Source organism: Corvus cornix, chromosome 3 (assembly GCF_000738735.6).
Source record: "Corvus cornix cornix isolate S_Up_H32 chromosome 3, ASM73873v5, whole genome shotgun sequence".
Classification (NCBI taxonomy): Eukaryota; Metazoa; Chordata; class Aves; order Passeriformes; family Corvidae; genus Corvus; species Corvus cornix.
In genome coordinates this window covers 99,251,545-99,275,198 of record NC_047056.1, presented here as the reverse complement: position 1 = coordinate 99,275,198, position 23,654 = coordinate 99,251,545, and the positions used below count along the sequence as shown (strand labels likewise).

General features: G+C 41.7%; 1 long non-coding RNA gene across 1 annotated transcript in view; it reads left to right on the top strand.

The window, feature by feature from the left end:
• LOC104685455 overlaps positions 1 to 23,654 on the top strand; it is a 205,507-nt gene that overhangs the window by 10,457 nt on the left and 171,396 nt on the right. Inside the window, exon 2 of the long non-coding RNA XR_005604191.1 lies at positions 14,723 to 14,868. This is a non-coding gene — a long non-coding RNA (uncharacterized LOC104685455). The remainder of the gene's footprint in view (positions 1 to 14,722; positions 14,869 to 23,654) is intronic.

The following is a 23,654-nucleotide window of genomic DNA, read 5'->3' as shown; positions in this document are numbered from 1 at the left end:
GTCCAGGCATTGTGTGAGAGCTGGTTGCCAAGAACAAGTCTGTGCCAAGGACAGCACTGACAGTTGAGCAGTGGGTGATGCTGTGCCAGAGCTTGGGCCCATGCCCTGGCCCTCTTTGGTTGCCTAGTGCAGTAGCCCATATGCCTCTGACTCTTGGCCACATCCCACTGTTCCTTCAGCCCTTCCTGGAATTCTTGGCTTGGATTTTTGTTTTATTTGTTTGTCTCAGAACAGCACTGCCAGGATCTGAGCTGCCTTCTGGAGCGGGTCAGATCACCCGGCCCGTCACTGGCTGCTGAACGAGCAGAGGGAGACACGCAGTCCTTGGGCACTGTGGAAGTGGGGGCCGACTGCTTGGCTGCACAGTGTGTGAAGAGTAAAAGGGTCAGTGCCCTGCCTCAGTACACACACACTTGTGCTATTACAGACCATCATGTCGATGCATTCACGGGGCAATTCTCCGAGCTGTCACTTCCCACTCATAGCCAGGCTCCTAGGCTGTAAGGACTTTGAAACGAGGAAGTGGGTCTCAGCTAATAAAATACCTTCTGTATGGAGAAGGCAATAGAAGTTTGGTAATGATATAGCTTTGAAAAGTGGGATGGAAAGAGTTTGTGAAACCAGAGTAACTTACTCTAGAAGAACTAATTTTTTCTAACTTGTTAAGTTAGTGTCATGTCGATAGTCTGTAGGTTTCAGCGTATAGTTACACATACAAGTATATTTATTTGACAAAACACAGAGAATGGGATGATGATCTAAAATAAGAGGCTGACTCAGATGACTGGAATTTAATTTGTCAGCAAGTGAAAGCAGTAGCAATGAATAGAAGAAATAAAATTACTTTATCAAATTTCCTGCATAGATCTTGTCTTACAGAAGGAACAGTGTACAGTATATCAAGCCAACTAAAAATATTATAATAATGTAAAATGATAGTCACTTTTAGCATATGGCAGAAAGAAATAAAAGAAACCTAAACAAAAGCCATTGCTTTCTAGAAGAGTGCAGATCGTGTCAGTCATGTTTAAGCTCTCCCTGTTCCCATGAAGAATGAGGAGAGGTCTGAGTGTACAAACTTCTTGTCTTCCTAGAAAGAAAAGCTTTTCAGTACTGTAGATTAACAGGTCACGCATGTAAATGACGCACATACTTAACTGATCTCCAGGACTGGGCTGTCTTTTGTCTTAGCAGCCAAAGGCAAGTTTTACATTATCCCAAACCAATCCTCAAATAACACCACCAGTTGTATGGCAACTTTTGCTTTTCTTTAGGAGAAAGGTGTTCACCTTGATGCAAGAAAAGGGAAATTTTCAGTCTTGCAAGCTCCTCAAAAAGGTTCTCTTCAGAAAGGAGACATCACAAGATGAGGCCAAAACATTTTAAAGACTTTGACAAGTTCCTTTCAAGGTTTGGGGGACTTCTAAATCATTGTGAAATGCATAGACTCCTTCTCTTCTGCCTGTGACAAAATGAATTATGCTGTGATCCATACTGTTAATAGCAACTGAGAGAGATGATCAGAAGTCTAGCATAAATGTAGCAATTTTTAATTCCTTGTATTTTTTAAATGAGAGAATAAATTTAAGGGGACAAATAAGAGCCTGAGAAATTTATTACATGCAAACTGAGTTGGAATGAGCATGATTTCTCCTACTGAGACAACTAAAATGCAAAAGCCTGTCTAGAAGCTAGGAACAAGGGTTGGGCTATGGAAAAATAAAAACCAGCATTCCTTGGCCAAGAAAGCAGATGTTAATCATGAAATGATTGCAGACTCAAGAAGCAGTATTCCTCTGCAAGTGTATGCCCTCTAATTCACCTGAAAGATTCTTATCTGTTTTCCCTCCTAAAGTGTGCATATATATCTAGATTACTCCTACAGATTATTTTGCTTTCTTTCATGCTTCTAAACCTATGTTTTGCTATTGTAAGGAGGCTTTTCATTTGTGGTTGCAAGTTGTTGTGGATACTGTCCCGAAGTAGACTTGCTGGCTGTATCCAAACTGAAGTTCAGGCATGGAGATGGTTGTGATCGTCATATTGGAGACACAAACCTGAGCTGAGGGTAGCCAGTGACAGACTGCTGTTACTGGGGGCATCTACTTTATCTCACTGGGGTACTTGCGTGATGTCCTTGCAGCACTGTCTGAAGCCTTTGTGCTGCATTGTGTGTGGGACGAAGAAGAGGAAGGTGGCACTAAGTTGTGAACTATGCAGTGCCCAAGGTCCAAGAGTTAACAACCCCTTTCTCTGTACCGCCCTACTTCTACATGAGAAGTGTCTCCAGTTCCTTCATACCTGAAATTTTCATGGCCTAATTTGTATTTGCTTTGGACATCAGAAAGCCAGCCTAAAACCTTGACTGTACTTCTTGAAAGGTGATCTTTTGAGTCTATCCCTTGGTGCTGGCTCTACCCCTCTGAAGCCAAAGTTTGAGAAGGAAAGAAGGAAGGCACCAGGAATCTGGCTGGCTTTAACTCTCCTTGAAATGCTGGTTGAGTAATCCTTCATTAGATCTTGTAAGTTGTTAAAGCTGGTGGCCTTGTGAGTACAGAGGAAATCTCTGATGATCACAGAAGCAAGGTTAAGGCGCACAGAGTGAAATTCTAAGGAACTCTTTGGGCCTGATGATGAGAGTAGGTAGAAAGCCACGGGCCTTCCTGAGGCCCACACTGCTTCTCTGGCACGAAGAACAGGTGACTAAGGAAAGGAGCTGGAGAGGGAAAAGGCACATAGGTCCTTTTCATCCTTTTGATGAAAAGGTCTGCCTTTTTCTCCTTTTGGATACACCTTGAGGGGATAGGGTCTTCTTCTTCTCAAGAACACATCATACATCTAACTGTTGTATGTTGCTTAGAATGAGCAAAACCGGGAATGGTTTCTTCTGTTCAAAACCTAAGAGCAGCCTTGTTTTAAGAACATCTTTATTAAATAAAGTGATGGAAAAATAGTCCTTTGACACAAATGGCTTAGACACTCCTGTTAGCCACTTTCCTATGACAGTAGTGTGTGATACAGTTTGAGCTTCACATGGTTGCCAACCCTTTCCCTCTATTTTTTAATGTTTTTAAAGCAATTTCAAGTGTGCCTAATTCCAAAAATATTAATTCAAATGACATTAAAAGATGTTTCTGGTGCTCCTGTTTAGACTGTTCTTGGCAGAGGGCTGGGGAGTTCAGCTAGAGCTGCCCAGGCTTGCCGAAGCCAGCTAAGCAGCAGGTCCCCCCTCCTCCTCCCTCCACCACCAAGAAGGGAAAAAAATCTGTTGAGCCTTAGATAAGCTTTGAAAATGCTAGCAGAAAGAAGTGGAGAATGGTCTAGAAGCCAGCTGTAGTGGTGAGAGAGAGGAAAAGATCTGGACAGTCATGAAATGGTAGAGGGGAAGGGATTTATCACAGGATGGTAGGAAGGGCTGTAGAGGGGATTAAAAACAGGCAAGTGAACATTACTGGAAGTTGATGATATTACAAGAGAAATAGCTACTTGCTACTGGCTGTGTAGGAGGCCTGTCAGACTTGGGGAAGTAAAAGCATAGTGCTTACATCAACATGATTTTTTTTTTTTAATGGCATCTGATCCTGTGTTGCATTTGGGCATGATATTTAGTGACCTACCTATATGTGACACATTTGCTGTAAGCAGTGTTGGTTGCTGCAGCTGGCAGGGATGGGAAAGCTTTCAGAGGGGAGTTCTGGAGAACAGAGAGCCAGTACTGTCCAAGCCCTGAACAGGTCCAGGCTGGGTACATCAGTGTCAGCACCAGAGGTGTCCTACTGGTGATTTAAGCTGTGTGTTTCAATGTTCCAGCTTTAGCTCTTGGGAGCCACTGTACTGAAAAGAAAATGTGTATTTGATTATGAGTGGAAATGAGTGCCTGGGCCATCTTCAGCTGTTTGAAAAAAAAAAAAAGGATTTGGTTTGGCTGTATTGTTCCACAGAAAAGTGGGGCACAGGGAGGGAGTGGGAATTCCTGCCTTCTCCAGCTCTGGAGCAGCAACCTGGGGACAACCTGAAATTGCTGTGCCCATGCAAATGCCACTACCTGAGCCTGGGCTTGGCCACATTCAGTGTTGGCTAACTGCTGAGATTTCCTTCATAAAGAACTCTGTCTAAAAAGACCCCAAGGCATTTAAAAAGTGAGGGAAGAGACCTAAGTTGGGCCTTTCTGGTTCAGAGAAAGGGGGAGAACTGAGTGGATCTGGGCTGGGATATAACTGGCATCTAGCAAAACCCTGTCTGGGATGAAGCCCAGCTATGGCCCCTTGATTCTCTGCTGCATCCTCAGCATGGGTTGGATCAGCTCTTGCACACCAGGACAGGTGAGCTGCCAAGGAAGAGTAGTCAGAATGAGGTGTGCCCTTCTACAGCCTACCTGAAATCACAGGAGGCTACATCGACTGCATGAGCCATGGAGATCAGCTCCAATCCTGGGCAATCCCTAGAAAGGATTGAGCCAGCCCTAGACCCTCAGTACTTGCAAGAGCTAGTCAGGACCTACAGTCAGTCTCTACTGGAGCAGCCAGTTTTGTAGAGCTTTTACTGTAATATCAGGTTGTGACCCATATTTGGGATTGCTCAGATCCCTTCTATCCTTTCTTTGGCACTTGTGTGTTGTTTTCCTGGTAGTAGTGCTCTGCTCTTTTCTTTAGATCCCAGCTGGCATTTGCTTGATGTGGACAAAGTGCAGAAAGTTTTCCAAGTCCATTTCAGAACATCTGATGCCCTTAAAGGTTTGAAAGGACTTATCAGTCAGTGACTTTGGAAGAGCATTTCAAACCCACTGCCAAATTAATGGGTCAGCTAAATAGTAAGTGGACCTTTTTTACTGCTTTGCGTCACAGACCTCCTTCTGTTTCACTGGGCTAGAGTTTTATTGCATGAAAAGGGTTTGGACTGGATAAACCAGCATTCTTTCCTGAGGACCTAGCAGAGCATGATAATCACACAGTATTGTAGGCAACAGAGTGAATAGGAGCAATTGTATCCAATACCTGAGTTATTGGAACATGCTTGCCTGTTCATGTGAGCCAGGAGAGAAAGGTTGTTTTTCCTTTCTGAAGAGGGAAAATTGGAGAGAAGCTGTGCCAGAACCTTTCCAGGTTTAGAGAAGTGGAGGAAACACCTGCTACACCATCAGCATTCTTGTTAACAGCGACTGTATGAGTGACAGAATCTGTCCTTTCCGGGGATGATTCAGACTCAGAAGACTCTTGGTAGTGATGACACGAACGCCTGGTAGCTCCTGAAAGCAGAACTAATGAGCAGTGCCACTCACTTAGCGTATGGTTTGACAACAGATGCACATGTTGGTAATTAAGTATTTGGCTGCATTACATTATTTTATTTTTGGATTTCTCAAACATACACCCATTGCAATCTCTAGGCACATTTGCATGGTTTAAAAGCCCTAAACTTATAGCAAACAGAAAAATCAGCGTAGGAAAATGATACCCCACTTTTAGAAGAGCTCAGTAGCACATAGGCCTTCCTGTGCACCCCAAGCCTAGGAAACAGAGGCTCTGTAGGGAAAAACTGTACTCAGGGAATAATCCCAAGGATTTCTTCCACGCTGAGCAGAGCTATGTCAGATCAAATCAGTACACAAGTCTTGAGCCAGGGTTTTATTCTACTGTATCATCACATCCATCACTTCTTGTGACCCAGCAAAGCCTTGGAATGGCTTTGAACTTCTTGAACTTCATAAATACCTGAATGCAATTATACCTTGCAGTGCTTAGGGAGCAGACTCAAATACTTCATCTTAGAAGAGATCTTCTGGAATGTCTTACTCTGCCCTTGCATGCCAGCAGTTATTTATGTCTTCGTGTTAATGCTGACCTCAGCTACATCCTGCAAAATATGTACATAATGGTGCTTGCTGGAGCACCTTGCTCCCAACTTGTACACCTTTGCTAACTCAGTATAGATTCTTATTAAAACTCTCCCTTGGAGCCCAGGCAGCATTGCCCTATATGTCAGATATACTGGAGGAACAGCTACTCCAGAAGTTGTGGAAATTATATTCTCATCCCACTCTACCCAGGTTTCTGTTGTGGGTTGTTAAGGAGGAATTAGGGTGCGTCGTAAGGGCAAGATGGGGAAACATATGATGACTGGGGAGGTCACCCGGTCCAGGAATAATGCATGGAATTAGGGTTTTTCCTGCACATTATGTTACAGGATGATAATTTCCTTTTGCGTGAAAGTTAGGAGCTGAGCCAACTACATTGAACTTGTTTTGAGATTCTGAAAGCAGCAGAACTAGTGAGAAGACCTATTCTTTATCTTGACATTAGTAATTGTATACAGCAGAGGTCCAAGATCTACTGGAATATCCTTGTAAAACCACCTGTAAAGTTGCTAAATATTTTGAGTCTTGCCTAGAAATTCTCAACCTTGTTTTACAATTCAGGGAAATTCCAATCATTTGTCACCACTGCCTTCCAAAAGTATAGCTGGTCACAGACTGTGCCATCTTTTCACAAAAAGATAGAGTAAAATCTCTTTGGTTTCCTCTCTATATTTGCAAGCCTGGTTCTAGAGCTAAAATTGGAAGATTCTTGTGCAAGGACACTATTTGACTGACTGAGAGGTGTCTCTGTGTATCTCTCTGTGTTCCTATTCACTGACTGGAAAGTCTGCCTGTGTAACCAGAAAATGACTACAGCTTAAGCTGATGTAGGTGTTAGCTATGCTTAATGAAAGAAAAGAATTCCAGTTGGTGCTGACACTGAGAAGGATATTTAGAATTTTGAAGGAGAAAGACAGAAATGAGAAGACTAAGAAAGATGTGACCAGGCAGCTCCACCTACAAACCATAACCCTCCAGGGCAATCTCGGGTTTCTGCTCTGTACTAGCATACAAAACAGATTACATGCTAACCTAGACTGCAAGCATGAGAGTATTGGAAATCTGTTGCAGGTGTTTGATGGTAAACAGTGTTTATAGCTGCCAGGATGGAAACATTAATGTGTGTGAGTGAGTGCAAGTGGAGGGCAGGCCTCAAACTTTCACCCCATTACCTTCACATTTCAGTTTTGCTTTGCAGAGTACTAGCTCCCTGTGAGTTCAGACTGCTGGTGAAGCTACTATGTGATTTTACTTGAGCATGTCCTGTGTTCAAATTTGAAATGCCAGAATCACCTGGGAAGTAGTGGGCTAATTTATCACAGGAACAAAAATATACAATGGAGACTGAATGGAAGAGGATGAGTTCTGACAGGCATGCCTTTACTTTTTCAAGCAAGTATTTTTGCTTGGGTGGGTGGTGCATTAGTTATATATACAACTCATGCTTTTAGCTACAGCAAAATGTGAGAAGACATAATAATAGCTCTTCGCGCTAAGGCTTCCTCTTTTTTTTTTTTCTTTTTTTCTTTTTTCTTTTTCAGTTCAGTTAGTTTGAGAGTTTAGATTATTCTCTTTCTGAGAACTGAGGGAAGTATTTTTAATACTTCTTAGTGTGAGAGGTGGCTGGGCTGCCCTTAACCTCAGATGAAAATAGCAGTACATTTACTAGGGAGCTGGGCCAGAAGGTTGGACTTCTAGTGCAAGGCTCTTGATTACTGCCTCACAGTGGTTCCCAGTCAGTCAGGAAGATAAAAAAATCCATCCAAAATAAAAGGCAAATTCACCTTTGAAGACTTAGTGTGTGTGATGGGCTAAATATGTTTTACTAGTATTTTTTTCCATAGGGAAAAAAAAGTAGTAGTATAACCAAAGGAGAAATGTGTTTACCAAATTTTTGCTCTACACACAAGTAGTTGACAATTGCCCACAAAGAAACTGCAGCATGAGAAGGATTCATGAGCCTGTTGGTGTCTTCCGTCAGGGCTGTGTGCAGGCTGGGGTGGACAGTGAGGGGACAAGAGGTGTTTACTACAGCCCCAACACACCCACTGCTGCTGTGATCTGTGGGTGGGGTGGGTGTTAAGGAAGGAGGTGAATGAGCTTGTTCAAGTGATCATGAGCAAGAGACTAAGGGAGCAGCCTATCTCTTTGGGGTAAAACTTCCCCCTGTGCTTTGTCTTTTGGAAAATGCAGTTCTTAACTTCCACCTTTGCACTCTGGAATAAAAAAGTACAAGAACATAAAATGGCTGGTCTGGCTCTATCTTTTGACAATGATCAATCTGATGCCTAGGGAAGGGTATACAGGGTAAAAGCAGGAATATTTCCTTATCGGTTTCCTGCCTTCCTAAGCCACCAGAGTCTATGTCTAGTACCCAAATGGATATATGTCTTCTTAATTTGTGTAACTGCATCTTGAAACCATGCACTGTTCACAATGTTCTTTGGCAACTAACTCCTCCATTTAACTACCAGTTCTGTTGAGAAGAACCTCTACTTGCTTTGGTTCTGTCTCCTCATTCCTATTTTGTGTCCCTCATTCTCAGTGCTCATTCTTATTCCCCTTCCTATGTCACTTTTTGTAAGAATCCTACCCTTTCAGTTTCTTTACCAGGTAATGGAACATCTGTAGCTCCATCACATGTGCACCTTTGCATGTTCAATGGAGGCTGTGATATGGGGCTGGAGAGGGTCTTTCCAGCTGGGATTTCTTCAGGATAGGCTTAAGGTGGCATCACCCCTGACTGCAGAGCAGCACTTGTGTTCCTCACCTCCAAGGGAAATGAGCAGTCAGGTTGGCTGAGGTATGTCTGACCTCAGGGAGAAGTAAAGAAGTCTTTCTCCTTTGCTTAATACATGAGAATGAGGTGTAGGAACAAGGGCACACAGAGTGGGAACTATGCATCCTGCTCACTTCAGAAAACTCAAGGGGTCTGTAAAATCATCCTATTAGTAAAAATACACCTTTTCTAAATTCTGGGAAGGTGCAAGCACTTCAGAAACCTAAAACAGTTTAGGTTTAACCTAAGTTTAACCTTAACACAGCATAAAAAATCCTGAACAGGAGTGAGGTAGAACTGATGAGAGTTCCGGGCTGGGGTCTGCAGAGCTTCATCCATGCACAGAGTCCTACCTCCTCTGAACTGCCCCTGGAGCTTCCTGGGGGGCTGGGCATGTTGAGGAGTGGAGGGTGCAAGCAGGCATTTCCACATTGCACAGTCTGAGAGCATTTGAAAATCAGAATGCCCAACTTTCCTTTTTTTCTCCTTAAAAAAAAAGGCAGATGCTTTATAAAGCAGACACTTCTTTAATTTGTAGCTGTTAATTCATTTATAAACTACATGTGCTTCATGAGTGATTATGCTAATGTACTTAAGACTATTTAAACCCTTGCACTGATTAGTCTAACCATTCATTGTACAAATAAGATATTATCTTCAAAATGTGTCTAGCAAAATTCAATAATCACAAACATGTTACTTTATTGAATACAACTATTGGCTTTACTGAATTCAGCCACTTACGCTTTAATTTTTAACATTTTTTTTTGCATTGTATTCATGTATTCCATACTGATGTGTGTGGGACTAGGCTGGTGGAACATATTTAATGGCAAAAATAGGCAGTTAAATTTATATTTCATCCTGTCTCCAGGCAAAAGAATTTGTGGGGTCGCACTCACCTCATGCACGCAGAGGAGCAAGTGGGCTGTAACCCCTCTGAGGCAGGCTGGATGCGCTGGCTCTGTGCCATGAATTAGCACACCATAGCCCTGGCTCTAGTTCCTGCTCTGAGGTCTGCCAGGTGCTGCGGGGCTGCAGGCAAATCACTTAGCCCAGAGAGTCTGGTTTTCCCCATCTGAATGGGGTAATGATGCTCAGCTACCTTCAACACTCGCTGCTAAGTGCTCTCTGAGTCACAGGCGTTGTTACTAAAGACATCTGGAGAGATATCTTTGGGCAGCTTTGTGCTGAAGGTGTCTGAGGCCATTTCTGGGCAGATTTCCCTGGGGCTGCCATGGTGTCAGTGTCATCATCTGGTGTCATTTCTTGATTAAATGATCCAGGGAGATTAAAGAAAAATGAGGGTCTGTACTTCCTCCATAGTACTGTGAAAGCAGCAAGGTGTTTTGGGTGATCTGCCTGATATAGAAAACTTGTTGCCAGCCTGCAGAAGGTCTTCTGCCTGAAGAGTGCCAGGATGGGATTCTGCTGGTGGGTCAGGGCTCTGGCCTTTTGGTTTGGAGAAGGATCAAACCTCTTTTGCTGTCTTTGAGGCAAAATGACAGAGCTCTTTGACATTTTTGTTGGTATATCTTTTTAAAATCTGTCTTGAGATGAATTTAAATTACAAAGATTTTTGGTTTTGTGTTGCTACGTTATCCTGACATTCTGTGAAGTCAGGAGGGATGTTCTTTGGGGGTTCCTTGACTGGCCTGCCAGCATCCCAGCCACTTTGGTTATGGGACAGGGCCGTGCATCCTGCAGGCCCTGGAGAAAGCTGAGAAGGACTGGTGGTAATGAGGATGGGCACTTCTAATCCCTTGTGCCCTGGTCTGGGCTGGTTCTGCCTCTGTGAGCTGAGCACTCTGAGCAGCAGCCACTAGAAAGAGCTAACTGAGCTCTGTGCTTTGTATGAAATAACTGCGAAGGTCAGATAGTGGAAGTAGAAAAAAAAGTCTGAGATAGCTATCTGTATATCTAACATTGTAAAACTACTTTAAAAAATGTTTTGTGGATGGAACACACGGAAAAAGCTGTGCTACTTTGCTAAAATGTGATATTCAGACTAGTGTGCTCAAAGGGGCAACTTCTTATACACATGTAGCCCCATCAAGCAGAACCTCTGCACCCGCCCGATGGGAATAGTGACACCTGTGCAAGCGGGTGGTGACTTTTGCATACACAGAAGCTGCTTTTAGGGTGGATGAGTGCAGGCACTCCTCCCTGAACATCTGCAGGTGTGGCTGCATGCAAAGAGACAAAGGGAAGTTGAAAGGAGGCAATCATATGTGCCCTTCATGGCAAAAAGTCATGAGTCACACTTAAAAATACTGTAAGATTCCATGTTTTCAGGCTTTTCTCTGCAACCAGGAAGGCCAGAGTTTCAAGGGTAGACCTGCAGGAAAGAGGACAGGGAGCCCAGCAAAATGCTGGAGCTGGCACCCCTGAAACTTTGCCCCCAAGTGTCTCAAAAGAGCTGCAGCTGAGCTGCCCACAGCACAGATTCAGTGTCATACTCTGTGTCACCACTGAAGTGGAAACCAGGAGACCCTCTGGCTGTCCTTGTAAGAACAGTGAAGCAAAGTGAGTGAAGCAAAAAGCTGCATAACTTATGGTGATGCAACTCCCACAAGAATGGCAGCACCAATGCAGGGATGTTGCACAGCACCACAGCTTCCTCTGTACATGTGTGCGAGCACAGCCTAAAAACAGGTGTGTGCATGTTCTGCTTTGAGATAAGGCATATCGAGGTCAAGCTAGATGCAAAAGGGTTAAACACCCATCTCACTGCAAAATGGTTAACAGTTGCATTCTCACATTTATGCATTCACTGTCATAAGGGAGTACTTTTCTTCTGAAGTTTAGAGATGTACGGAAGGTATGTTGGTTCTTAGGATGGATTATAGCCCTAACTGAAACCAACTAAACCATTAGCACAAAACCATGCTTCTTTTTCTTCCATGCCATTAATTAGGAGAGTTAAAAGTCTTCCCTACTTTTTCATTAAAAAAATAGTACCAAGATTTGCACTTGTGTGATTTCTTAGAATTTTTTTATGGTCCTGAGAGTGGTATTGCAGGGAAACTTACAACTGAAAAGCAGATAGAGGCATCAAAAAAGGAAAGATGAGTAAGAAGAGGATCTAGTCTATGATTTAATTGGAATCAATGGGAATTGTGCCATTTGCCTTTGGTGGCAGCAGAATCAAAGCTGAAACACCAGCTGTAGTTTATTTTAGATTGCTGCCTGTCTGAGATTAGATTTCAGATATCTCCACAGGGTTCTTTTTTCTTTTAACTACCTACAATTTATGGCAGCAATATATATCCTAAATGTCTTCCTCTACCAGAGGATAAGCTGAGCCTGTAAGGTCTGTAGGTGAAACAAGCCCTTTCCCTTTGTTTTCCGGGGGATGAGTCTGCCAGGTGTGAGTCTAAAGGAGTGGGTATTGCACTGCAGGGAGACATCCCTTGGGACAAGGCCTCCAAAGCTGCATGAGTGCAAAAGTGAGAGATTCAAGCAAGTTATGCTACTCAGCACTTCTCAAGTAGATATATGGGAAGCAGAAGCCAGCTAAGTGGACTGGAGATGGAGCAGCCTGAGGAGTGAAAGTCTCAGCAGGCTGATGACTGAACTCTAGGTGTAAGGAACTGATGGAAAAGATGGAGTGGAAGATCCTGATGTTGCTGAATAAATCCATAACCTCTTGGGAAGTGCTGTACTGTAGTGAAACAGAGCACAGGGGGAAATACCCTTCTGTAGGGAAGAAGGAAATATTAAGGCCTGAAGTCAAAGAAAGATTTGCAGAAGACAACAGGGAAATGGTATCCATCTTGAATAGATGTAACAATCTGTGTAATGCTAACACTTGTATTTGAGTTGTGGTAGTCTTTTGGCTGCTAAATGTGTATGATTGTCTTTGGGTGATGAATGAAAAATAGTAGTCGCTTAGTCTTTGAGAACAAACAAAGTAGTTGCTTTGGTTGCTAGAGGTGTCAGATCTTCTGCAGACCCTACCTGCTCTTTAATAGTGGTTAGTGGGCAGAGATCTCTGCAGGAGGTTTAGACAAACAGGAAGAAACTAGTGGTGAGCACTTGAGACAGGTGACCTAAAAAATAGGTAACTTTGATGTTGGAGGGAGAAGAAAAAATTTAGAAAACAAAATCCAAGAAAAAAGTCATGAATGAGTTGGTGAGGGGAAATGCCTAAGGGTCCAGGACACAAAACCAGCTGAATTCTCATTGAAGAATATATAGAAATGAAGAGCTTTGTAACAGCTAGTCAGGAATCACTAAAAAACTCACTAAAAAAAAAAAAAAGAGGTGAAGTGCATCTTAGAGAAAAAGTTGTGGTTTCCAGAGCTTTAAAGTTTCCTGGATTGCTCCTGCTGTGGGTCATTTTGCCTTAAAGGTTTACTGAGGTGAAGGGTCATGACTGTGTTTTCTCCCTATTCCTTTTTATCTGGTCAGAGGCGAGAAACAACCAACATGAAATAGGCACTGAAGTTGGCTCCAGTCCTCTCAATGGCTAGGATCAAGCCACTGATCAAGCCTTCATACTTCAAAGGAATAATGAAAATCCCCATACTCTTCTACTTATAAACTGCCTCCCACCCATGTGTGTTACTGAAGATGCCCAGAGCAGGCACGATCTGACATTATAATAGAAAGAAACTGATAGGCAATTCTCTCTACTAGAGCAACTAGTCCTGAAGAGCTGATTTAACCTGCTATAAGCAAGGACAAATGATGATTGAGATGTTTTTATTCCAGTAAATTGTATAACACATGCTCTGCTGTCCTTTGGTCTGATTCTGTATTTCTTGAATGTTCTAATGTGCAAGTGATGTTCAGAGGAGTTCTGAGCATGTCAGGAATATAGCTGGGGCTCAACCTGTAAAAGGTGTTCGCAAAATATTGCCTGAAGCACACAGGCCACCTGGACTTGTGACTGCAAAGGTTCCAGTGGCAATAACCAAATGAGGTTTTGTTGAGTTGCTCTGAGTAGGGAAGGTATTCTCGCTTTGCTAAAGAAACTAGAATTTGTGGAGCTAAATATTAATGAGACCATTCAAAACTGAAACAAGAGTAACCTATGTCTGTCAACTGTTTTGAGTAATACCATACTGGAGTTAAAAAACCAAACGCGAACAAAACCCCAAGCAAACCAAAGCAAAACACTTTGTGTCAATTTTCAATTTGTTATCATGATTTGAGTGTTACAGGCTTTCTGCACCTCTCTGAGCCACAAATAAATAGATGGGGTCCATCCCTAAGTTATCTTTCCTAGGGTCTCCTTCCTCATTTCAGTGTGATTACATTGCGTTGAAAATGCTTTGGGTGGATGTTTACATTCAGAAACTCTTACTAAAAAAAGAGAGCAATTAGCAGAAGAGGGGACCAAAATATTTACATTATCTGTTGTTCAGCTTAAAAATTCAGTTTCTTTTTAACAGGTTTTCTCTGCATGGTTTCATGAAGGATAATTTTTGGAGGAAAGTTGTTGAGAAGGGAAAATTGTTCAGGAGCAAGACAGATCTCTACAAAGTGAAATTTACCTGTTCATTGCAGACCCAGAGCCTGAGAGTAGATTCTGACATATGTGTGAGCCCAGAAGTAAACAAAAGGAGTTTATTAATGTGGGTGGCATGATTGGCATGAAATGGAAATAGTACCTAACATTTATAAAGTATTACTACTCTGATTAAATTAAACAATTTTGATGTAATGGTTCATTCAGACAATATCGTTTTTAAAGGTAAGAAATGAGGCTTATTAAGGCTTAATGACACACACAGGGTCACACCATGAGTTTGAGGGATAAGCGGCTGAATTAGAAGACCTGACTTCCAGTACAATGCTCTACATTAGATGACAATGCACAACAGAAAGAATGAATGGAAATAAAATAAGACAGATGGTGAATGAAAGGAAACATGCATAAGTGTTTGAAATAAATATATGCACTGGGCAAGAACGAAACTGGTAATTGAAACCTTTGCTCACTTTAAAATACAATTAAGTGTATTTGCTTGCAGTGCATTTGGAATAACAGGCTACTGAAAGGGATGATGTGGCCTATGAGAGAAAGCGAAAGCATTTACTGAGGGTGTTGCTAAAAGCTATATTTTTGCCTCCATTTTCAGGAAAGAATAAGGGAACAGATGGCAGAAATTTCCCAAGGGAGAAAAGAGAATTACTGGAGAAGATCAGGATCAGACCTGCACAAGTGATCATGAAATCGAAATGCCTGAAAACTCAATTTCTCAAGGTCGATATAATCCATGCCTAGGTAACCAGCTTCTCTGAATTCTGAGGCAATTGGGACAACATGAGAAAACTGGGAGGTGCTGGAGGACTGGCAAGAGTGTGCAATGTCAGTGATGACCTAGGGAGAATCCAAGTACATCAGAGTCTTGTCAGCTGGGTGGTTTCTATTTAATTTGTGTTTCTGCATCACATTCATTGCTGGAGTATCTGAGCACCTTCAGTAAAAACAGCCATAGTGTCTCTCTCAGCCTCTCCTCCCAGGAGAGCCAAAGTTTCTTGGAGGGGCTTGTTTTAGTAGAATCTTTTTGTTGCTGTTAGTGTATGTATTGTAGTATATTTGTTGCAACAGGATGAATTGAGAGAGGTGTCTTGTGTCTGAACTGGAAAATAGTAGGTTATTGAGGAGACTGCATTCCTCAGTAGCAGTTGCTCCTGGACTAGGCCTGGTTAGACTGGGATTGCTGGAGATTTAACAAAATAAGGACAGGAGTTCCTCTGCCCTTGCATAGCTGTTGACATTGTGTCCAGCTGGTCTGTGCCTGCTTTCTCTCCGCTTTGGTGATAAAGAGTGTTTTCAAACAGGACCATCAGACTCCAGCTGCATAGAGGAATGCAGTTTTGTTCCAGTCCCACTCTAACAACCAGATTTTGTGAGATGTCTTGTTCCTAATGTCAGGGGAGCTAAATGCTTAAACATCTTTAAAATCTGTGTTGACTTTATTCCAGTTTTGTCCAGTGTACCCCTCTGCTTTTGCATGATTTAGGTAAATACTGTAGTATGAAAAGAGGAAATATCCACATGGAGGAGGCTGGAAAACCTAAGGAGGAGTACAGTGAGAGAGCTTAAGTAGCATGATTTGATTATGCATAGTCAGCATGATTGCCTGAGAAATACTGTGTCTACCAAAGAGAATTTGTTTTGTTTTGACTTCTCTGAGGAAATGGAAAGAATTTTGGTGGATTGATACTGGGATTAAAATTAAATTTACAAATCCTATGGAATAAGTGGATATTATAAGTGTAACACAGGATGACCAAGTTTATCCGGTGCTGAGTAGCAGGTTTCTAGTTTTAGGGAACCTCTTCCAGACCAACATCCAGAGCGTTATGTTCAGAACAGATCCTTTTCCTCTCATTTTAGTGCATGTCTTAGAGACTTGCCAAGGAAGGCATGAACTCAAGGAGTCGCTCAGAAAGTGCTTATTTTCACATCTTGTAGGTAATGACTCTTCCTATTATATCAAATCCTTTTGTCGGGTCACTATTGAACCAATGCCATGCTTGACAATCATCCTGCTGGTTGGACTGCTCTGGAAGAGTTAATGGCCAAAGTAAGGACAATTTTGGGACAACTAAGAAAAAGACAGATGATATTTTGAGCTGGAACTAACAAGTTGCTAGCATTGACCAATGAAGTGTGTTAGAGTCACATAGACACTCCTAGATTTCATACAGCCTCACTTCTGTCTCTTAGAATTAGTGAATTTCTTGAACAAAGAACATTTTTTCTGGCATTAAGCAACCACTTGGAATTTATGTTGTCCCTTACTCTTATGTTCTTACTAAGCCTAACTTGTAAATATTTGGGATATAATAAGCAAGTTACTCTCATTTAAAACGTACAAGTACTGATGCAAAAAGTCATTTGCCCTGCAAGTATGCCTGCTCTTGCCTGCAATAAATACCTCATTGAAGGAAAGAATAGATGGAGAAGAGGTCACGCATGGCTGATGTTGATAAGTTTGTGCCTGGTACAGTAAAGATATTGTTCAGTACTTATCTTTCTTGTGAAAATATTACTGTTGTAACAGTACCAACATATCTATGTGTGTTAGTTGTCTCTCATTCAAGCACCAGCTCGGCAGGTTTGTTCTACCCCATCACATGTTGTAAGTCATCCACCTGTATTCCGCACAGGTGTCAGCCCTCCCTGCATCACACTGCTGATGCTTCTGGCCTGACCTGTGTGCATTTTGCTAATGTTCCTCACCAGACAGTGCTTCTGGATGAAGCTTTGCCCAAAGGCACTCCTACACTCATGGCTAGGTGGGGGAATTGGGCCCAGCTGTGAGCAATGTGATAGGGAAGGCTCACAAGCCTAGAGTGGCCCTTGCAAGTTTTGCCTTGCACTTGAGAAGCTCCTTCCTGCCACCACATTGCTCACCACTCTTGGTGGTTTAGTGCCACCATTTGCACAGGCCTCCTCCTTCCCAGCAGCACTGGGGTGGTAAATTTGTGCTCACACAGCGTCTCAGTCCAGATCAGAGGTGTAGCTTGCTTGTAGGATGCAGGTGGTGGGAGTGGGAGTGTGCAGCTGCTTGCAGTCGCGCTGGGTGACAGCTAACCAAGGCGGCTTCCTCCTCCCACGCACCGGGCCCAGCGCAGGGCTTTTTTCCTGTTCTCGCCTGCTGTCAAGATGTGCAGCGGGCTCTCGGTCGGAGCGGGTGGGATGAGGTCACGTCCTCTGTACCATGTCAGAATGGGAGTGATGAGCATCTCCCACCTCAGCACATGAGGAGTCAGCTTCCAGAGAGGTTGGTGGCACTGGCAGTTCCTGGTGTGCTGTCATTCTCTGAGGAGGAAGTTCCCATTGTTCAGACTTATTTCTTACACCAAATACTGATCAAAGTTATATGCTAGTCTATACCAGCAGCAAATTTGTCCCTGGGGTTTTTATCCTTCAGTTGTTTAAACCATACTCCTGTGAATGATCAGTGAAGTGAGCCATGAAGAAGAAAATTAATTCTATCTCAGTTCAATGTTCAGTATTTGGTATACTTTAAATCAGCTGTTAATAAAATGGTCAACCTCTTTCCCATCCCATGGCAGGACTTTAGTTTTTTCTTGATTAGATATGGTGTCTGGCTTAATGTGGGCTGAGGCTGGGTGAGTAGACCTGGTTATTGTATTTGCTTGTGTGGTAATTGAGATTGATACACACTGAAATTTGAGCTGGAGCCAAATTAAATTTAATTCTATTGCAGTCCAAGGTGCTTCTTTGTATGTTGGCCAGAACAGTGGTTCATCACTGGGACTCCTCAGAGTACTTGTAATAAAAGTAATAAAGCTACAGTTGGTAATAGTTTAGTGAGGGTGTGTTGTTTGAATTGGGGTTTACAAGAAAAGATCCTTACCACAACACCACATCTCTTGTCTGCTCTTTCAAAGATGTCTTAAAGACATTTTTCTTTTTTCTTTCTCTTAAGTCTATGTTCTCTTTATACCTGTATCACTGTGTATGATGAGCATCAAGTATGCAACTCTTTCCAAGCTGAAAACTTCTACTATGGGTAGAATACCAGAAGGGATAATAAATAGAAACAGATTTTTTTTTTTTTTTTGGGAAGCAATTTGCATGTTATGCTTCTGGATCCTAAAGAAAAGGAAATGTACTTCATGTTAAAATTGGCTTCATGGCTCCAGTTTTCTCAGCTCTGCACCAACTGCCTCTAATCAAACTGTCCAATTACAGGAAACAATTGTTTTCTTGGTTTCTGTTAAGTGCAGAAATTAATTCACTAAAGGACTTTTTACCAAATGTTGCTTTAACAAAACTATCCTCACAATTTGTTTGAAAATAATGTGCTGATATTTATGTCCAGTTTGTATGTTAGAATTCAAACATATGGTCACCAGGATCCACAGAAGGTCATTTACAAAATTGTAATATTTATCTTAGCTGATTGCAGGGTTTGGAAATCTCTATTGTATTGGGAGAAACTCAGTGGACATTAATAGTTTCACAATTGTTGTGGTAAGCTGAGAATCAGGCCCTGACCTATAATTATCAGTTACATGAAGAGCACTGATAATACAAAAGGGAAATTGGTCTCCCTAGATGTGCTGCCTTAAATGTGAGACAATGACTTCAGGCTGTTTCTGAGCTGCAAATCTCCCAGGTGGAGCCTTGCTGAAGTAGAATAAAATAGAATAAAAACCAGAGTAAGAGGATCCAGCTTTGGTTAATAATGCTTTCCTTGCAAAACTGGATCTCAAACCAAACCATAACCTTAACACACTCAATTAGCCCTACAGAATTACATGAGATCACATGGAGAAAGTGAATACACAACATCCACTCTCATTTTAGCAATGATGTTTGCATGTCTTCACCTAACAACTGCTTTTTATCTGCAAAGAAACAGATTGATAAGGAAAATATTAACAATATACTCTTTATACAATTATATACATATAATTTTTAACAATATACAGTTTAGGAGCTTAGTAATTATACTGTAAGTATTTGATCTCCTCACAAACTTTGTATGAAACTAAATAGACTAAATAAGAGTGTAATGATCCTAGTTAGGAGGCCTGTATAAAAAGACATATAATACACTGTAAAATTTCCTTGAGAAGCATAAGGCAGTTATTGGAAACTGTTGAATAGAGGAAACATGAGGAGCTACTATTCACTGTCTCATAACAAGAGAAGGTGGGGGTTATTCTATGACATTGACAGTCAATAAACGCAAAACAGATAAATGAGTGACTCATAGGCATTAACCAGTAAGCCTTCAGCATGTGGAATTAATTTCCATCGGAAATCTATATTAAACTGCAGCACAATTGGCAGCATTGCTACAGCCATGTTGAGAGGGGTGATGTACTAAAAACTGCTTTTTGTTTCCAAAATGTGTTTAATATGTGTCTGTGTACTCACATATGACTTGCAGCTATGCTCACTGGATCAATAGACTGCTATTTCCTCTGTTAGTTGAATCAATGAGGAGGTATTTGGTATACACCAGAAAAAGCTTTGGAAATTTGATACAATGCCCTACCTAAGAATTTCTTTTTGTCCTTATAGCTGTACTTGTCTATGCTTTTTATTTTCCTCTCCCACATTTTCCAATTTTTTGCCTTTTTAATCAAGATCGAGAAGAGAACAATGCTGGAGATTTTCATGTTGGCTGGCTTGTACTGTTTAGCAACTTTTGTTTGTTGCTGTTTGCTGAAGGAAGGGTTGAGGAATATATCGCTTTATTCCTGTTATTTCCAAGTTTGCTTTAGGTGCACTTGACTGGTTGATCTTGCTGCATTTATGTGGACAGTGGAGTGGTATATAAGATAAGAACAAAAATTTGGTAACTGAAGAAAAAATCTCCATTGCTTTTAAAGGAGAATAAAAGAGAAGAGCAACCTAACACAAAGCAAATGTTGCTTGCAGTGCAGTAAAACCTAGACAAAATCTGAAATGCTCTATAAAAAGGGAGACAGCATGTTTATCAGTTGTTATTCCTATGACATGGGTCATTGTTTTGTTTTATTGTGTAACCTGTAATTTATTACAGTGCCCATCAACACAGTAACATTAATTCTTCATATGATAGATGCATATATATTTTATATGTTAGTCAAACAAGGATGAACAAATACAGCCTTACCTCTCTGGAGCACAGAGAAGCCAAGCTAGTACCCTGACTGACAAGTGCTCAGGTCTAGTGGAAAGTAGGTATGGAGAGATGCAATTCCCAGCACTCTTAACATTGTAGTTTGTGCCTTTATCTGTTTCTGAAAGGTTTTGTCCTAAATCTTGGGCAATGCAGAGAAGAGGATTTGAAGAACACAGGAGGTTCAGGGAATTGGAAAGTGTTGCCTAAAGCTCTTTATATGCCTGAAAATGAATATAGGTATGTATGTTCTGTATGTTCCAGGTATGTAGGACTGTATGGAGTCTTTACAGCCATAAGAAGCTGGAGTGGTGGATATGAAGGTACTGGGGAAAGAGTAAGTTTAGTGGATTGCAATGCAAGGATGAGGGGTATGGGCATAGAAGATATCCTCACATAGGCAGCGGAAATTCTGGGAATTACCAGAAAAAAAGTATACCATGATAATTCCATCATTATAAAACTTTGTCCCTTGTTATAAATTGACTGTTTTTCCTGCTGAAACAGGGAAACGTTCTCCTCCAATTTTCACGTTTCCTTTTATATATTCCACTTGAATTGTCATCCACTGTTGGTGTCTTGCTTGAAACATGGTCATCCTGCCAGGCGTGTGCGTGCACAAGTCTGCATGCACTGAGGGACACTGCCAGCCCAGCCCTGCCCCAGTGACCTGATGATCTCTGTGTGTCTCAGTGCATAGTCAAGATGAGGAAACAAAAAAGAAATGTTATGCTTGAAGAAAGAAGGAAGGATAAAAGCAGAATTTCAAAGCACTGGAGATTCTGCAGGTCCCATAGTGACACTGCCCACCTGGAAACACGTGCTACAAGTCCTGCATTCCGCTGGCCGTTCAGCCCTTCCCTGTGTCAACGTGGGCAGTGGCAATGTGCGAGCTGAGACAGAGAATAGTGAAAGCCTCAGACTGCTGTCAGGACTCCCTGAAGGGGAAGGATCTCTGCACACCAGAAAAAGCTTTTCTCCAGGATTTCTGCTATTTCCAGTTGTTTCAGATCCTGGTGCATAAACCTTCCAGTGTGCTGCACTGGAAGGATCTGAAGTACACAGGTCTACCTAGGCAAAAGGAATATATGTATTATGATGGTTTCACACCAGCTCACTCTGGGATTGTCCCTGGGCAATAAATTTTTTGTTTGGAAAACACAGGCACACATGAATCACCCAAATACCATCTTTGCTTCCTGCCTTTCACACCCTATCTTACTGCATATTTCCCACATTTGTCACTAACCATGTTCATATTTTGGTGTGGGTCTTGTAACTCATTTAGCCCTATAGAAATAAAAGCTTTTAATTTAAATATGCATATCTAACTTTCCACATAGGAAGAAAATGTTAACAAAAAGACTTTTAATGTATATGTCACATTACTTAGCTCTGTAAGAATGTCCATCATTTTGCAAGAACTGGCCCAGAGTCCAGCCAACAGGTGCCCCCAGATGGCTTCAGAAGAAGATGCAAGAAACATGACCTTTGAGGTAGTGCAGAGCACAGGCTGGGTTATCACCATGTTACCAAAGTTTGGCTGTGTGGTTTTAATGGGGTAATGGCCATGCTGTCACTGCCAATTACACCACCTTGGGAGAGGCTGTCAAAGAAACCAGAGAGTCTAATTTGGAACTAAAAGCAAGAACAATTGGCCAGCCATCCCTGTAGCAATTCCTTTGTTGGGCAGAATGATATTTGGGTTTGTGTTTCACTGTATTCGTTAAAAATGTAATGAACAAATTTAGGTTTTTTATTATGGACACTGTGCAAGTAGTTTCTAGAAAGAGACAGAGCCTGCAAGATTACGATAGTGCTCACGTGGATTTTGAGTGGGCAGCTGGAACATTTTAAGTAACCAAAAATAATAGTAGGGGACATATGATAGCTTTTTGTTATGTTTTCTATTTCGTAGGACAGTCTTTAGATAGTTATTCATTACTTTCACAACTCACAAATACATTTTATGACTATCTAACAGCTTGTCTGCATATTGGAACACAACCTTACAAACAGCAGCACACAAGCACTTGTAAAATTAATTTAATTAGTATTCTATCAGCTCTGGAGCTTAGCTACTGTGCATAGGTGTTGCACAGGCAGTATAGTTTAATGGCTCCTGGAACATTTTAACTCAGGACTCTATAACATACTTTTTCAGTTTCCATGCTTGTGGAAAGAGGGTCACAAAATCTTTCAGGCTGCCCAGCTGTTAAATGGTATGCTTATATTTAGGTAGCTTGGCTAAAATTGGTAGGATGCATTGAAGTATTTGGATGAAAGCTGCTTTACATTGTAAGCATAAAGCATTATTATTAGAAACATTATTACATTATCAGCAGTGTGACTTACAATGAAAACTCAGGAACTTCTGGATTTAGGAGAGAATTTTTTGTTTTTTTAACATAAGTATTCAAGAAACATAAAACAGAGAAATAAAGACATAGATGTAAAACAAATAACAGTGATGTTAACTTTATTAAAAAGCTTCATTGTGGTATCAGGCAGGAAGTGAAACTGCTTTCAAACTGCAAATATTTCTCAATCATTTCATGCACCAGCAATCTTTGTAATAGGTTTTCTGTTGTTTTTTGCAAAATGTTCAGATGAGCAGATAAAAGTTGAGACACAAGGGGAAAGGCAGTCATTTTTCTTGCATTTCACTAGCCATGTATTTAATTCTGTGATTCAAAGTGACCTTAGAGTCTGTCTCAAAGAGCAGATGTGCATGCTGAAGGTTTGAGCCTTAACTATTTTTATAGGGCCATTCCTTTTTATAAACCAGCAGAGCTGTATGCTGGCAGCCCGCTAACCGGCTTTGGGTGTTGACTCATGCTTGGTGAGACTTCAGTCAGAGGCAGCTGAAGTAGAAACGGCTCCAGCTCCTTTCCCTCCCCACCCTGTGTCTTGCCATGGGCCAGCGGCGTGTGATGTGTGCCTGCACCCTGGCCAGGGAGCTGAGAGCCTGCTGTCCTCCTGTGAGTTCCTGCTGACTTCAGGCTGTAAGCCCTGCTGACTCAAGAGGGGATACTTGTTCTGCTAAAGACTCCCTGGTATGGAACTTCCAAAAGAGGGACAGAGGCGACAGCTGGCAATGGTGAATGCTTCATCCATCCCAGTTAAATCTGCCAGGGAATGTGCATCATCAGTTTTAGGTTTTGTGCTACTTGGAACTACTTTTCTTCCTCTCAGTATCATGTTATGTTGATCCCAGAGGATCAAGTACAAAAGTATTGAGAACTTAGAGACACTAAATGCCCTTACTGGGTGAATTAATGGGCCTTGAGAGCACTTGGCAATGGGACTGCTCAAAAAAACTTCAATTAAACTCTTCCTTGACAGAAAAGCAGTTTTTTCATTAAAAACAGAAAGCTAGAAAACTGAAACTTCAGCCAGCATATTCATTTCT